At 50.2% G+C, this 17,295-nt stretch overlaps 1 protein-coding gene across 1 annotated transcript in view; it reads right to left on the bottom strand.

Moving 5' to 3' along the window:
* LOC144178145 (uncharacterized) overlaps positions 1-17,295 on the bottom strand; it is a 317,073-nt gene that overhangs the window by 82,023 nt on the left and 217,755 nt on the right. The window lies entirely within an intron of this gene.

Here is a 17,295-nt window from a genome sequence, read left to right as displayed (position 1 = left end):
CAAATCTTGGCAGGAAACATGGGACACAAAAGAGAGATCAAACTCTACACTATAAAGTCACACTTAGGTAGATACATAACAGAAAAACAAGACAGACACACGGAAGTAGCCTTAGCCAGGCTACGGATAGGCCACACTTATGTAACACATTCACACTTGCTCACTGGGTCTCCGAGACCCGTGTGCAGCAGGTGTGGAGAGGGCCTATCCGTAGTTCACATACTAATCACATGCAAGGCAGTCCACACCACACGACGCAAACACTTTCCAGAAATCTACAGACAACAAATGCCGCTCCACCCATCGCACTTCTTAGGCGATGAACCAATGTTTACTGTCAAACGTGTTTTTAGGTATCTATCAGAAGTTCAATTTCTGAAACTCATATCATATCATGCATAATCACAACCTGGCCCTCTACACCAGCCATCTCCATTGTCTTTATTTGTTGTTACCTCTGTTGCTGTTCAATTTTAGTATACACTTTTAATCTGTTGTAGCTAACCATCTGTTTTTGGCGCTCTTTGCCCCAGCTGACCTTGCGCCATTAAAATGCAACCATCATCAACGAGCCACTGCGCACACGGCACGAGTAATTCCACTCCGCGTGTCCACAACTGTCTTCACGTGTACAGCGTTACCTCGCTGCTAACGCTCCTCATCGCGTTAGTTATAGGTGCAGAAGAAAACGAGGGAGGTTTAAATTTCCCGCTTCTTGCTCGGAACTGTGGTGTTTCCCGCAGCTTTCTCGCGTGACTGAGAAGCAAGCACGCGTGCTCATGCCCGCACAGATCTTTTTGTGCTTGGTGGCACCTCCGGCTGGTGAGCACTCGTGGAGTTCCTACTTCACTTTCGACTTCACCCGGATGTTCTTCGGCTGCCATCAGTGAGTGACAACGATGATGGCGCGTTGAACATTGAAATTAGAAAATCCGTTGGTGACATCTAGCCGACATTACTGCAAGTGATCCGCTAATGCCTGAAGCATTAAGAAACGGCGTGAAATAAATAGTACGTTGGTCATAATTTTTTTTTGCAAATACGAATACACACACTGAAATATTCTTAAAGGTTTTCACATCAAATCGCTTCTGATATGTTAGGTTAGACCGGGGATAACACGATCGGCAGCGCTCATGAATACCCAAGCGACACAACGACCTCTTTGTCGCAGTACCGAGGATTCTCGGTACAGTGTTCGCCAACTGTCCACCCTGCCGATGATAACAACGTGCGCCGGGGCCGCCTCGAACGATAGCTCGGCCGGGGGAAGAACTCCAGGAGGAACACCAAGCCGGGGTTATTCCAAAGCACCGTATCGAAGACATCAATTCTCGTCACCGCCTTCGTTTTCTTTGCCAGACTGCCGAGACGCATCGATCCGTCCCCGCGTCGTCACCGCTTGTTCTTCCCACTCGGCACAAAAGGCTTGTCAGGCAGCCTTCGTTTGCTGCTGCTGCAACCGCTGCTTTTGCTGAGAAATCCTTGACAGGGCTGCGGACGTCATGAAAGGTGCAATCAATGCCCGTCGTCAGAACGCGGAGGCTGAGGCCGTCGCTCACAGTGCGGCTGTTCTCTTGTAGCGATGCTGCTGGGACTGTCACCTACGTGGCAATTTCAGTGTGTGGCTTGTCCGCACGCCAGAAAATTTGTCAGTGTATACGGACGTCCATAGAGGCGTCGCACCGGTGTACAGCGCTTTGTCTGAGGGACGGTAGTCGATACACAACGCTGCCCCGAAGGAGCGGATGTGTCCGCCGCATGTGCGGAGAAACAGCGCCGACGGGAGGAACTGGCAACGGCGGCTTGAAGCAGAAATAACGAGCCGCCGTTCCGCACGCGACGCTCAGCCTGGTACCCCCCAACGTGGCTGTGCACACCTGCCGCCATGGAAGCGGGGACCGACGAGCTCTCCTAATTCAATAGAGGCCCGATCCAATGCAATTCGCGTCGTCTCGGCTCTCTCGTTCTAAGGCACATCAATGAGAAGACAAGAAGAACGAGACAAAGAGAAAGAAAAAAAAGAAACATGGGAATCGTTACGAGGAAAACACGTTTCATTTTGTTTATCTCTTTTGTTTGGTTCCTGTTTCTGTTTGTTCCTGCTGCAGTCGCGTGAGTTGAATCAAAGCCAAATAATTTAGCGCGGGGAACTTCTGTAGCGGGCGAGTAAACCAGCACAAGCGAGTCCTTTTCTTCCCTTTCGCTGTAGTGCCCCAAGTTCGCATGTAGCCCCACCTGTCCCCCTTCACTTCCCTACGGAGGAACCGTGCAAGCCTCTACGTTCAGTCAACGGCAAATAAGTAAGTGGCGGCCTGACAGAACTGTACTTCGCCTGGATTCTGGCCAAACTGCTTGGCGGGTAAGGCAGGGGCTTTTCTTGCACCTCCAGCCAAACCAGGAACGAGACTGTTGAGTCAGAATGAGGGCAGTGCGTGAACGAGACGAGGAGGTTCTATAAGCCAGGACGATAGTTTGCGTTGACAACAGCTCTGTTGTGACTTTTTTTCCCGCCCATCTTATCAATCATGCGGCTTTTATCATACCAAAATTTAGCCGAACACAGATAAGCTTGCTACGTCAGAGTAGCTTGAAACCAAAAATTAGACAAACCATATCAAAATCAATCCGTTAAATGTTTGTTTTTGTGCCCTATTCTCTGCCGTATACAGATCAGGCTTCATTTAGTACACATCATTTCGATTCATTATTATTTATTCTGCGTTGCTCGTAACTACCAAATAACCATTAAAAAGGCCACAAGCAGGACCATTAACCATGTTTTAATAGCGTAGTTTAAGAAATATATCAAAAACTATGTCATGTGCAGAAACGTTCGAAGAAAAAAAATAGCCGCGTGTCTGCTCCCTTCAGTGCAAATGTCGTCGGAAGACAGTTTTCTGCCGCCCCTTCTAAGTAACTGGCTCTCCTGTCTCATCCGCCATTCCTTTTGTAGCCTCCGAGATAAACACGGAGAAGATTTGCTAAAGTCACTTCAATTTGCTTGCGGTCCACTGCTCGTCTCGATCCTACTTGGAACACTGCCACGAGGTCCACGCTCGCGCGAGCGCCTCCGGTCAAAACGTCGTTTTCAGCGCACATTTTGCCTGTACCCCCAAACGGTTTCATCTCCATGGGCAAAAACTCCAAGGCGTTAAGGCCCAAGACGCCGAGCGCATGCGCCAGGCTAACCATGGCGTACAGCATAGAGTTCAGAATTCGTTAAGGAAACCACAAAACAAGCATCGAAACCGCATTAATGAGGCCCTCTCCCGCTCCCCCAATGCTTTCCTGGTAAAGATCATGATTGGAAATTATCCTTGAAGGCTACGCAGGACTAGTGTCACTAAATTGAGCAGTTCTCGCCCCAGACCCAGGCAGGACCCAGCATTTGCCGCCCGAGAAGCCGCGCGTTGTGTCAGCAGACACGGTGTTACGGTACCGCCGCTGAGGCACGCAAGTCGGCAGCAGCGGCCATTTTTGTCGTTCATCAGTGTTGCGAGATTGCCGCATCTAAGACCTCGCCGTTACCTTCGACCAGGTCCTTTGTTAACACCACTGCCGATGATGCAGCGAAACAGCATCTTTGGACGCACTTCTGCTGCTGAAATACTGCCACACGCGTTATCTTTGATTCTCATTCACAACGACGTCATTTGCGCGCAGCCGCAGAGCACGAAGGAGAAGCTAAGCCTGCCGAAGTTGACCGACTAAAACGCATAAGCAACAAAATGGCGGTTCCCGTGAACCGTCGCAGTGTAAACAAATGTCACGTGATGCGAACTGATCAATGATCATTGCGACGGCACGGAACAATAGAGGATGGAGTTCCAATACTCTGTGCCCATGTCTAGCGACACGTGCCAAGCACATGTGACAAGCCCGCCGAAACGACAAGAACATTTCATACATTCCTACATTCCCCATTTGTAGCGGTTTACAACAGCTTTGCTGGGCATCCACTTTCCCAGGGCGCTATTGATGGCGCCCAATCTTTTTTTTTTATTTCTTATCGCAAAAACCAAGAAGCCATGTATATTTCTTTAAAAGAACACTGCGAATACCACTTATGAGATAATATTAAGAAAACGGTGAATATTTTCTTGATTGTTTTTGGACATTGTCTTATGTCCACATCCAATGCTGTGTGACTTGTGCATTGTACATTTTTTTTCCGACTCCCCTCTGTAACGTCCTCAGTGACCTTGAGGGTGTTCGAAAATAAATAAATAAATAAATAAATAAATAAATAAATAAATAAATAAATAGTTAAACATGTTGTTTTCTATTTCCTCAACAAGGTTGACAGTTATGAAGTGTGTTTCCAGATTCGGTGGTGTTGAAAAGTTTTGCATATATAAACCTGTCGTTCAAGTATTCTTTTAACTTTTGGACGGCAAGCTGAATCGAGGGACAGACAGACGGACCATAATTTTTGTGTTTAAGTAGCCCAAGAAAGACTATCATGTTTAAAAAAAGACTGGAGGTCAAGCCTTGGCAATAAAACTTTTTTGTGTGTTAAAGAAAAAATAAGGAGGTGGGGCGAAAATGGTGAAGACGAGGAGGTGAGCTTGCAAGAGCGTGAAAGATGGCGGTAATTGAGGCTACAAGCAGTGTAGAGGAGGGGACGTGAAATATTCCCCGGCCTTTCGTGATACCACGCCGTACCATCAAGCCACGTGCAGTTTCAAAGACCCGAAGTACTACGGTGGCGCATGTACATACGCAGTCTACTTGCTTGCAATCGGCCCTAAACCAAAACCGTTTTGGCAACGCCCACGGGGACAAAGCAGGCGACCGAGTGGCCCCTGGGTTGACAGCCAGGAGCCTTCAAGGGCGACAGGGTTGGACGCAGGGGACCTCGTTTTATGCAGCCCCCGAGAAGAAACGACACACTACGCAGTGCACGGAACCGCGCGCGAAACAAAGGACGGCAGGACGCCCGAGACGCTTCCGCCTGCAGCGGAACACGGGAATTCGCTCTAATCGCAAATCTGTCTCACTTATAGGCAAACGATGATCGATCACTGAGCTACCGAATCGACAACGCGCTGCTCCGCATTGCGTTGCGTTCTTATTTTCGTTTGTTTTCGGCCTCCTCCTTGGCGCCAGAGTTACGCATGCAAGCGTCCGCCTTCACGCGTGTCCTTCGATCCTTTCTATCTCTGCTTTGGGCGAAGCGAATAATCACAGCAATAGCTAGACGGAAGAATAGTAGCGCCGAATAGCGGCTCCTTGGCATATCAGTGGTAAAACGAACTGGGACGCCCGGACCGCAGATTGATTGGAGCTCATAAATGGTGCGAAAGGAGGCAGCGTTTTGAAAACGCTTTCTCTCGTTGCCGCACGAGCGCGCCGGGTGTTTGGCAAAACTATCCATCACTAAGCCGAAAAAAGAGAAGCTCGACTGCTACTTTGGCGCGCGAAAGGAACAAAGCGGGAGCGAAGGGATTGGGCTGGCGTCGTCGGCTGCTGCCATCGGAAACAAAGCGTTTCAATAAGCCGACTATGTCCGGCCACTGGGGGGCGCCCGTGTCCTCGCGGCTTACAGGGCAGAGGGGGATGGGGGCCGGGAGCGAGGCGACGTCATTACATCCGCTCCGGAGGTCACTTGATCGATGGTGCTCATTGTGGGTCTGGCGCGTATAGGCCGGTGACAGGCCGCGCGAAGGAAGCAGGACGCTGCGGTAAGCCGGTGTCAGTCACACGTGTCTGCGTCACGTGTCTCTCACCATGACTGGACGATGACGTGTCGGCCACCCTTGTTTCCCGTTTATTGCTGCAGGTGGTACTTGAAGCACTTTTGTCGCCACTTTCCGAGGCACGTTTCTTGCTCGACCCTTCCCTACGGTCAGTTCGGTCCTATGCGCGAGAGGAAGTGTTGGAATAGATCTTGCTAACCTTGTATTGAGGTACCGATACGGATACCCCTGCTTGCGTTACGCAACTTTTTTATCCGCAGCTTTCTGGCTCAAAATTACGACGCTCAGGAACCTCGTAAAACCATTTCAGGAAAGTTGATTGATTGATTGATTGATTGATTGTAGGGTTTAACGCGCCGACGCAACGCAGGCGATGAGGCGCGCCGCAGTGGAGGGCGCCGGATTAATTTTTACCACCTGGGGATCTTTAACGTGCGCCGAAATCTCGTACACACGAGCGTTTTTGCTTATCGCCTCCATCAGAAAAGCGGCCGCCGCGGCCGGGAATCGACCCCGCGACCTCGTGCTCAGCAGCGCAACGCCTTAGCCACTGAGCCACCGCGGCGGGTCATTTCATCTCGCATAGAGCAAGGAGTCGTCTTGTATATAAATACTGCAAACTATTTTGCAAAACTCTAAATATTTTTTTTGTGTAAATTGTAGCGAAAACTTACTTTCCATACATTTATTTCAATTAGTTGTAGTGACTCTGGAACCTGGCGGAGAAATTTCTAAAAAAATTTAAACTGCGCCCAAGGCAAGCGTTCACAAAATAACGTCGATGACTTCTTAACTTGTTGCTGTACGCTCTGCTTTGCAGTACGTTCTGGGGCAAGAAGCTTCTGTGTGGGTGATTTTCACGCACTCACGGGCGACGCTCCGACAACCAGCCTCATTTCCGCGGAAACAACTGGCAAACGAAATACACACTCCGCATACGCAGGTTACCAGCTTGCTTCACGACGCGGTGCTACAGTGGTTACCGGGACACTGTGCGGTGATTGCGAATGTGGTGGGCGACAAAACAGCTTGGTCCACAACCAGTCTAGCGTCATCGTCCCGATTCCATTCACTTGACGTGATGCCACGACACTTGCGTACTCCTGGGCGTGGCAGTTCAACAATCAACATGGACTTAGAGATAAAAAATAGCAGACACTGTATAGAACAGATCCCGCCTGCATTTTCCGAATGCCATGTGGGCTGGGAAGGCGTGAAGAAGCAACTGTTCACCGCATTAGCCTCAAAGTCGCTTTTACCAGAGTCCTTTGACTGCTTTTACCAATCACTACTTGACCAAGACGCGCCGAGTTTCCTCCCCTCACTGTCACGCTTGCAGTGTTCGTGAAGACATAGAAGACGTGTATCATATCTGGTGCGCGCGGGTCTCATATCTACGGCCCACGTGACGTGCGCGGTATGTCTCACGGTTGTAATATGTTGGGGAGGGAACACACCCTCCTCTCCCACTTGAGTGTATATATGCACGGCCGTTGAATAAAGGGGCGGTTCTTCTGCTCGCCTTGCTCGGAGCCTCTGGTCGTGTCTCGTCTGCAGTTCGACACGAAACAAGACGTACTGTGCGTGTGTCCCCGCTTTGATAGTTCACAGTTAACCATGAAGGCAGCTTCGGGACTGCGTGCTGATGCACCCCTTTCGCGACGTCATCGGTCCATGGCACTCAACCGCCGAGGTGAAACGTACTACAAGGGCCTTGGCGCAATCTCGCCGTGACTACAAGGGCCTGTACAAAACTCTGTGAACATTTGCCTTAATCTTCACAGCACAAAAATAACGGGACAAAAACAGAAGGAAAAAAAGCACGGGACAAGCGCTGAAACAACACTAAATTGCTTTATTAAAGCCAGCGAAGGTAAAAAAAACACACACAATAAAACATGAATAATAAAGCCACTAAACGCATCTGCGGAGGCGCGCGTTCTCGTGCACCGCTGCCACTTCAAATACGCCAGTTCCGCGTCTAAAGCGATAAAGACAGAGCGCTAGAACACGAGTATGACATTTTCCGAATTTGATAGGCTTCCACTACTTCCCTCGCCTCTTGGTCACCATGCCGGAACAGTACTGTTGTATCACGTAGGAAAGGCGTACAACCGCAATCTTTGCAATGGGTCGAAAGATGGCTTGAAGGCACTCCCTTAAGTCAACTGCCAAGCTCTCGCAAGAAAACAGTTAAGCAGCGCAGCGGCCCGTCTGCCCAACATAAAGGCGAGCACGGTTGAGGGGAGTGCAATACACCACATTTGACTTACAAGGCGCAAACTGTTTTTCATGTTTAACACCACAGCTGCGTGCTCGGCCCTTTTTACTAATCCTCTTTTCGATTGTGGGACAGGTGCGGTTTAACTTGTTTTTGCCGAAAATACTACATTGACGTTATATCTGCCCCCTACGTTATATCAGCTGCCTTAGGTCGGCCATTTTCAAGTCTTGTTTTCACCAAATCGAGTTTAGCTTCGGTGCACAGTTAGGCAGACTCAGGAATGCTGGCTAAGGTGACGGAGTCATTGGGTCGGCCTGCCGTAAGTTGTTGAATTTGGTGAAGCAAAACTCGTCTCCAGCTTGTGACGTTGTGAAGAAAAAGAAGGAAAAGATTATTGTAATCCCGCATCTGTATAATGTATTACAACGTTTGAAGAAAGTAGGGAGCAGATAGTATAACGTCAATGTAGTGTTTTCGGCAAAAAAACAAGTTAAACCGCACCTGTCCCGCAATCGAAAAGAGGATTAGTAAAAAGGGCCGAGCACGCAGCTGTGGTGTTAAACATGAAAAACAGTTTGCGCCTTGTAAGTCAAATGTGGTGTATTGCACTCTCCCCTCAACCGTGCTCGCTTTTATGTTGGGCAGACGGGCCACTGCTTAACTGTTCGATTGCGAGAGCTCGACAGTTCACTTAAGGGAGTGCCTTCAGGCCATCTTTCGACCCATTGCAAAGATTGTGGTTGTACGCCTTTCCTACGTGATACAACAGTGCTGTTCCGGCATGGTGACCAAAAGGCGAGGGAAGTAGTGGAAGCTTATCAAATTCGGAAAATGTAAGACTCGTGTGTTTGCACTCCGTCTTTGTCGCTTTAGACGCGGAACTGCTGTATCTTGAAGTGGCAGCGGTGCACGAGAACGCGCGCCTGCGAAAATGCTTCTAGTGGCTTTATTATTTACGTTTTATTGTGGTTTTGTACCTTTGCTGGCTTTATGTTTGCGTCTCTTCAATAAAAAAAATTGGCTGCGTATCTTCGCCTTTCGTTGCAAATGTCGACGCAAGACGATAGTCGACTCGCGCCTCCGGCAAGTAAACGCATCCCTTTTTCCCGCTCACCTCTCGTGCTGTTTCTATCCAGTGCCGTTCCTTCCAAGATAACACGCTACAGGTTTGCTCAGTTCAATTTAAATTTACCGCGTACCACAGCTCCAAGTCGTGTGCCTCGATGCCAGCGCTGCCGTACGGCGGAGACGCGGGTGAATTGAGGCACCCGACTACAACGTCTCTAGAACCACGTTGCACTACTCCCCGAGCGTTCCAAGCGGAACGCGAAACCTAATTTGTGAAACCTTTCGTTGCTGTTTCCATTTAATTATTTTGAATTCCGCCAGGTGGCGCGGGTGACAGGAGGCGAAGGTTTTTGCAGTAGATGCAGTTTTTTATTTACTATAGCAAAACGCAGGCATTCGTAACTTTTTGAATAAAGGAATACTGAAAATATCACTGATGTATTGATTTTCTGCCTTATATTTGCGTAATGTTTTGTTCTTGTTCAACAATATTGACAACTATGAAGATTAACACCGGACTTAGACGTTTACATTTGGCTGTGAGTATATAAGCTTATTGCACAGCATCTGTGTTGCTTTGGCCGGCTGGCTGAATCGAGTGGCAGACAGACAGACAGACAGACAGACAGACAGACATACATACATACAGACAGATTTGTATAGATATAATTACCGTGCTGGGCCAGGCCAAAATGTGCTAATGCGCGTCAAAAGAATGGAGGTCCACCCTGGTGTGAAAACCTTTTTCTTCAAATTACACACAGGCACCTTGTCTGTTGGAACCTGGATGCAGGATAGAGGGATATCTGTGCCATGGGGAACTCAGTGTTCAATTTGTAAACAACCAGAAACGATAGAGCATGTTTTTCTGCATTGTTGGGCTGCAGTATTTTTGTGGGATGTCCTCCAGAGGAGCCTTAATAAAGATTTCCCGCTGAGCCCCCATGGCATACGCTATCTAGAGGTGGAAAACGAGGAGGGGGCGCCCTTGGACCTCGTTATGTTGGTGGCCTTGCATAGCATATGGCGCTCACGCATGGCCTGGCTCCACGGTGATGTGGACGCCCGCCCTACGCGGCAATGTTTTCGTGAGTCTATATCCCAGTACGTAGAAGTCCAGAAGCGCAAGGCATGTACTCCTGAGTGGCTGTCAAGGATAGAACCCTTGACTACGCTTAGGGAATTTTAGAGAGACATCAGCCTTCATATAGGTTGGTGGCTTGTCGCTCGAGTTGCTCATATGAATAAGTTTTGTTTTGTGTTTCTGTGTTGTGTCGAAGACCGGCATTAAAGAAAAAAAAAGACAGAAAGACCAATTTTTCCCGTTCAAGTAGACCAAGAAAGACTATCGTCTTTAAAGAAATTTAGTATTGATTCAGCACTTGTCGTGTAATTTCCTCCCGTCTTCGTCCCGTTATTTTTGCGCTGTTAAAATGAACGTGCATCAACTAGCGCGGTTTTCTACGTTAATTCAGTTCGTTTGCCTTAACTTTACTACTGTGCGTGTGCTGTGTGTGCGTTCCTTCGTCTGTCAGTTTCTGTGTATGCGTTCTTGCGCCTTCGCTTCCTTCGCTCATTTTCGCCCCTCTCATGTTCTAATGCAGTAGCAAGCCAAGCTCGCTGCCAGGCTGACTTGCCTTTATCATTAAAGGGAACCGTCCCTCCTTATTTGCCATCAGTATTATCTGTGAGAAAATCTTTGCATTACATTGAATATTTCCAGCGTAATCACTTCTGAATGAAGCGCAATGAGCTGGAAAGCTGCACCTAAGTAAGGATTCGAGTAACGAGTTACTTTGAAATCAAGAGTAAAGAATTCAGGCCCACCAGTACTTCAAAGCCCTTAGCAACCTTAAGCCAACATTAACAGCTCTAACTAAGCCCCCCCCCCCAACGTTTTGGTGCTTCGCCCCCTACGGAGGCATCCAGCAGAAAGCTTTTGTTTTTTCTTGCTCGAACATCATGAAGGGCCCCGATGAGTCTTTCCCCTACAGTGTTCGCATGCGACGCGCGGAGTGCACTCTCAGGCAGAGCCTTTTAAGGCTCTGCTCTCGGGGACTCCGCAGCGCTTCCTGGTGCCGTATCAAGGATACAATGACCTAGACACCCATCGCAAGCCATAACGCATTATCGCCAAATGCGGCCCTCAAGAGCGCGCAATTTGCGCAGTCTGCCGTGTGGAAGAACAAACAGTCGTTTGCATATGCGAGGGGGGCAGGTATTATTAACGCCGATTAAGCCCCGAGTCCGAGTCACGCCTGCCACCTGTTCTCACTGAGCCACGCACGGCCACGCAAAAGAAAGATGTAACTCGAACTTCCTGCGCAGGCGTGCGCGTGTCCCTGCGAGCGAGCCACTTGCATGTATTAATGCCGGCCGACCGAGCCTCCGCTCGGATCCTGGAGGACGCATTACTCATACACCGAACGGATGGAGGCAGGCGAGACGCCCCTTTCGCATCGCCCTAATGGAGGCCCGCGTTGGAGGTGCAGTAGTGGACCAGTCTGCCGCAAGGGCAACACAACAGCACGCCAGACTGTTGAAGGGAAGAGGGGAGGGTGTCGAAAGAGCAGAGGCCCCGCAAGGACCCCGGCGGCCTCTCTCAAGAACGAGCGGCCGCTTCCTTGCATAATTCAAGCCGTGCGGGATGCCACTGCACGCGCTGCGCCATTTGCGGCGGCCTTGGTGCGGCGACCGTGCGCTGTAACTGCGCGCGGACAGGGACTGCTGACCTGCCTCGTTAAAGTTACCACAATGTGCCCGGCGCGCCATTACGCTGAGAACTGCCTCGGACCTGGGTCGGACAATGCCGAATTTAAGTGACCGGCTCTGCGGTGCGCACGGAAGCTTAGACTATATGAGACAAGTTAGTAAACACAGCAGTTTTTTTTTTGTGTGTGTGTGTATGTGTGTGTGTGCGGGCGGTGAGTTAGAAGAAGTGGTCAGCCCCCACGAGTAGAAATGTATTGCGTGTTTAAAAAAAAGCTCAGGTACACAAATAAGACTGCTTACGTGTTGTATTGCGACAGCGTTACGTCTAACTTCAAGCTGTGCGATGCTCTTTGTTGGTTGGTTGGTTGGTTGCCTCAGACCATACCACATACCCACGCGGGGGATTGGCAAATAATCTTTGTACCTAATCAGGATGTGACCTATATTATTTTAGAGCCCAAAATTTAGAAAAGGAAATACAGAACAGTATTTTTTAAATATGTATAATATGATAGTAGATTCAGGAAGAAAAATGAGATAAGTGTGAACGTTTAGCTGGCTAGTCTGACGATATACGTCTGCCGTGTCTTCTTCTGTTGCGGCAGTTTATTTGTTACGAGGGGGATATATCTCAGGCATGTAATCTTCTCGTGATAAAGGTACGCTGGCGTTGTATGGGTGTGCGTATTGGACACGCATCCTGAAGGACCCTGGTTCCGAAAATTATTTTCTTTGCTGTCGTTATGTCCGCGCTGTTGTCCTCTTTTCCGACTGTTGGGATATGTGCTCCGTCATTGTCATCATGGTGTTCATATCCCGTTATTAAAGCTCAGAACCCCGTTCCGGTGAGCCGTGGCGCCGTACCCTGCTGCCTGCCTCCTTCATCCACAACATCCATGACACATGGTGCCGACACACTTGGGAAGAAGACCATGTGCCGGCGGGGAGCGCAGCAGGCATGCCAGTGGCTGCAGGCATGCGAGACCCAGAGCCCTTCACCACCGACTCACCCTCCGCCATCTGGCACTATGGCTTATAGTGACCGCATACCGACCACCGACTCCCGCGAAGGCACCGACGCCAACACTGGCGTTCCCACCGCCTGCGCGGGGGGCGGGTGACTAACCAGGCTCGACCGACACCGAACGTGGCTATCCCCGGTGCACGCACGAAAACCGACCGCAACATCCCAGCGACGCAGACACGCCACGTCCCTTCCAATCCACCATGCTCGGCACAAATGCTACCGCTGCCGAAGGGCAAGCTGGTGAGCCGGACGCTCTGCGTTCGCGGCGGAACCACATCCGTACCGACTCTAAGAGAATTTTGACCAGTAGAGGCCGGCTGTAAATTTCAGAATCTCGCCGTGTGACGACGCTGAAGGCTAACTTGGACAACCTGCACCAAATAACAAAAGATATCATTGAAATTTGAATTCAGATATTCCTAATTTGATAGAATAGGAAATTGAAAAGCAGGTTGAGGCGGATCGATACATGCTCTGCTTTTTTAGAGCTAACGCTTACCCCTACCATCGGTTACAGTGCCTCAAAAATAGGCAACCTTTCAACATCAAATCTACATCATTTTCTGAAATGGCAGTTTTTTTTTTTTTCGAAACGCCCTGAGACTTCTTGTACTCGTTCACCGAAAGCCTGCCCAAGGCTGTGAAAAAGGACGACGAGAACTTATCATCAACCATGTAGCGATAGGGGAGCAGAAACAGACCCTGTCGAATTGAACGTAGCGCAAGCTCCTGAAGAAACACGAATCGACCCGCCACCGTGGGAGTTCGAGTACGTGTTTGTTTTAGACGAATAGCAAATCCTTCCCGGAAATTCCCAAAACCCAACTAACTTCAATCGTCGAATTATGTAAGGTTGCACCCCTGCGCAAATATGAGTCGTTACATCTTACTCGAGCTGAAAAGTCTTAACCACCGCTGCTCATCACTGCTGATCAACTTGAGAGAAACACGATCAAGAAAAGGCAGAACCGTATTTTGCGCTGAGGATAACCGCGGAAATATCGTACTCATAATCGGAGTTTATCGAAAAGAAAACGGGGGCAGCTATTGGCATGCACAAGAGCGATCAGCGAACGTCATTCAACTCAGGCCACAATTACCGCCAGGCAGCCAACTTGTCGACAGTTGTCCAAGGCCGTCTTCGGTATTCGTTCATCATAGAAGCTGGACACACGGTCTGGCTCTGCCGCATATCAAATTGGCCACACTCGGCGTTGCTGAGATCGGAACGCCGGCTTAAGCACCAGTGGAAGCGGAGGAGGGGCACGCCTTGGCGACCGTATGAAAGGATCTACATTACGGACTGAGAACCACAAGTTATGTATGCGGATTTATTGCTTGTCTGTTAGTGATCTCGAGGCTGGGTGAAGAAGAACTGAGAAGCCGTTATGAGCCGTTTCGAGCTGACGAAAAATTCAGCGACTCCTGGGTACAACGAAGAGTATCAGCAGAGCCCACCCGTGCTCGCCGACGCCCGTCCTATTCGTTGCTTGCAACGCGAGATTTTGATCGAGACGCGGCACACCTGAAAAAAATTCCCCCGCATTTCCCCGAGGGGGAGAATGTGAAAGTGCGAATGCACGGTTGTCGGCCCGCTTGCGGCGCTTGCGCTCGGCCCCCGCAGCCCACCGCCTCGCCGCCTTCTCTTCCATCTCTTCCATCGGGTTTGTAGTATCACGTGTACACCACGCAGTTATCAAGCCGCTATAACGCCGCTGAGTCGCCAACGCACGCCGCTGACGACGTAGTTTGAATGCGTTAAAGATATAAGGCGCGTCACTGACACTGATATCACCGTCGCGTCCGTGGCTTGGTCGGTAGAGCGTCGCGCTGCGGCCGCAAAGTCCTCGGATCGAAACCTGACGCCGGATGCTGTTTCTTTTTTAAATATAGAGGAGCACTGCGGACGCCGCCGCCGGCGGTGGATGGTTTGGGGTCGCTTATAAAGTGCATTCGCACTTAAAAAAGTTCTACCTGGAGGTTCAGTGTCGTCGTGTTGTTGGTGCCTGAACTTTCTAGCGGCAGACGTGCGAATTGCCGCGGCAGCAGGATGCTCAATCCCCCGCTGGGGTATGCTCCACCATTACCATCATGGTGTTCATAATCCGGTTATTAAAGCTCAGAACCCCGTTCCGGTGAGCCGTGACACCGAGCCCTGCTGCCTGCCTCCCTTATCCTTAATATCCATACCATGGACCATCTAAAGTCGCGTCGACGCCAGACACTGCATTTTCGCTTAATGAGGTATTTAGTTCTTACGCATTAAGATCGTTAGTCACAGCATTTTGCCCCCTCCCCCCACCCCCCCCCCCCCCAAAAAAAAGGGAAGAGACATTGACTCCTTCGCTAACAACGTATACCATGGACGCGGGTTCGATACCCGGCCGCGGCGACCGCTTTTCTGACGGAGGCGAGAGGAGAAAAAGCCCGTGTGTTCGATATCTCAGCGCACGTTTAACATCCCAAGGCGATCAGAATTAATCCGTAGCCCTCCACTACGGCGCCCCTCATCGTCTGTGTAGCGTCGGCGAGGTAAACCTTATAATCAGCGTATATAGACATGCATGATCATGGTAATTTACCCTTGCGCATTCTGTTCCGGTCAGTGGACAACTTTAAGTGAATTTGTAATTGCGCTAGCTCCGAATGTAAAGAAATTATCAACAAGCGTCATGTCGGCGTAGCTCCTTGTAATGATGACAGCGCCGATGCACCCCGTCTTGACGATGACCCCCCTCCCTTCTCGTGGCCTTGTTGTGTCTCCCCATCCGGTGGCGGAATGTTGGGGCGGCCTCCGCCGACGCCAGCGAGTCGCAACCCTTTGTATGGGCCTCGCCGGCGGCTTTTACGCGGCGTCGGGGAAGGCTTTCCTGTCCTCCTGGCCTTCGGGGACGGCCAGGGGGGGAGCGGAGGTCAAAACCCTTAGTGGCATTTGCGCTGCTGTGGGGAGGCGGCATTGCTTGCGCCCTGCTCGCGCATACTTCGAGGAGTTTGTCGAGAGCTGCGACTGCGAGCGGTCGCACGAAGACTTGCTCCCGTGGCGGTTTCTGGGCGCCAGAGCCCCACGAATTCCTCGCCAACCGCGCGGCGGTTCGGCACATTTTTTGGCCTCCGGGCCCCCATCGGGGATCGCGCCGCGATACCCCCCTTTGTGCGCTGCGGCGCCTTTTAATTGTAACCCAGTTTTCGTTTTGTCTTATGTTTGCTTCATCGTCTGTAAATAAGTGTAAATAGACTTTTTCTTCATCATCTACCTCCTGCGTCAGCGTCATCGGCTACTTTCACCCATCCACGGCTACACCAACCACCTTCTTCTACGAACCAAACTTTACTCTCCTGCTCTCTTCTTTTCCTCTTAACACCTCTGTTTTGGCCCCCGGAGGTTGGTTACACCGCCATCAAAAGTGAGACAACTTACGAGGGCTGGATTGTGGTGTTCTGGCAACACGCTGAATAATTCAACAAGTACTCGTCGAAGCCTCACCAGAAAACCCCGACATTTTTATTTTACTTTGATGTAAGTCGAAGAGTGGACATTCAGGCGAGGGTCTCTAAAACCATTTATAATGTACTTTTCAATCTTATTTCCTGTAGCCTGAAAGGACAAAGAAGCCAGCCTTAGTGCAGCAAAATCGTAATAAAGTTAACTAGAACGCAAGAGTGAGCCGAAGAATAAGCCATTAGGTATAGCATAAACATTTTGATTTTCAATTGTGCGGTCTCAAGCGCGGAAGCTACGCCTGGGCTACGAGGCGCGGATTAAATTTGCACTTGGGCATCTTTAATGTGCACCGAAATCGTGACACTTTTCTGGTGGAGGCGAAAAGCAAAAACGCGTATACGAGATTTCGGCGCACGTTAAAGATCCCCAGGTGGTCAAAATTAATCCGGAGCCCTCCACTACGGTGCGTCTCATCGCCTACGTTGCGTCGGCGTGTTAAACCCTACAATCAATGAATCAAATCTTGACACACGGGCTTCTTCGCTTATCGCATCAATCTGAAAAGCAGCCACCGAGTCCGGGATCCAACCCGTGTGCTTGGGCTGTGGCGCAAACTCACACGAGGTGTAGTGGCAGTAAACACTTTACCGGGCTCGGTGCCTACCTCTGCTGAATTCCAACTCCCGTGAGGCGTGCAGCGCACTCTTGCCGTCACACTCCTGAACAGAGCCAGAGGACCGCAATGCACGGTACACCTCTTGATTGGCGCCAAGGACCATTTTTCAGCAACAAAATCTGACTGGCATTTCGGCAACCGCCAAGCGTGACCTAGAGGTAGCTTAAGGCGCTGCAGCCCAGTCCCGTGCCATGGTTTTCATGCGCAGAGTGCACGAACACAGAGTTGCGCCTCTGCTCGAAAGGGTGCGGATGAGAATTAGAACAGGGCCTCCTCCATCGGGCGCCTGGGTGACGTCTGCTCCGCAGGACACGCACTTCGCAGTAAAATGCTGGGCTTTTAGGGGCGAAGCCCCTTAGGGGCGGGGGCTGTAGCCGTCTCCTGTCGTCGTCGTCGTCGTCGTAATCGTCGTCTTATGCAGTCACGGTACCAAAACACCGGGAA

This window comes from Haemaphysalis longicornis, unplaced genomic scaffold (genome assembly GCF_048455015.1).
Source record: "Haemaphysalis longicornis isolate Haplotype H1 unplaced genomic scaffold, Haemaphysalis longicornis Haplotype H1 scaffold_4, whole genome shotgun sequence".
NCBI lineage: Eukaryota > Metazoa > Arthropoda > Arachnida > Ixodida > Ixodidae > Haemaphysalis > Haemaphysalis longicornis.
Note: the sequence above shows the minus strand (reverse complement) of the source record. Positions and strands in the feature narration are given on the sequence as shown.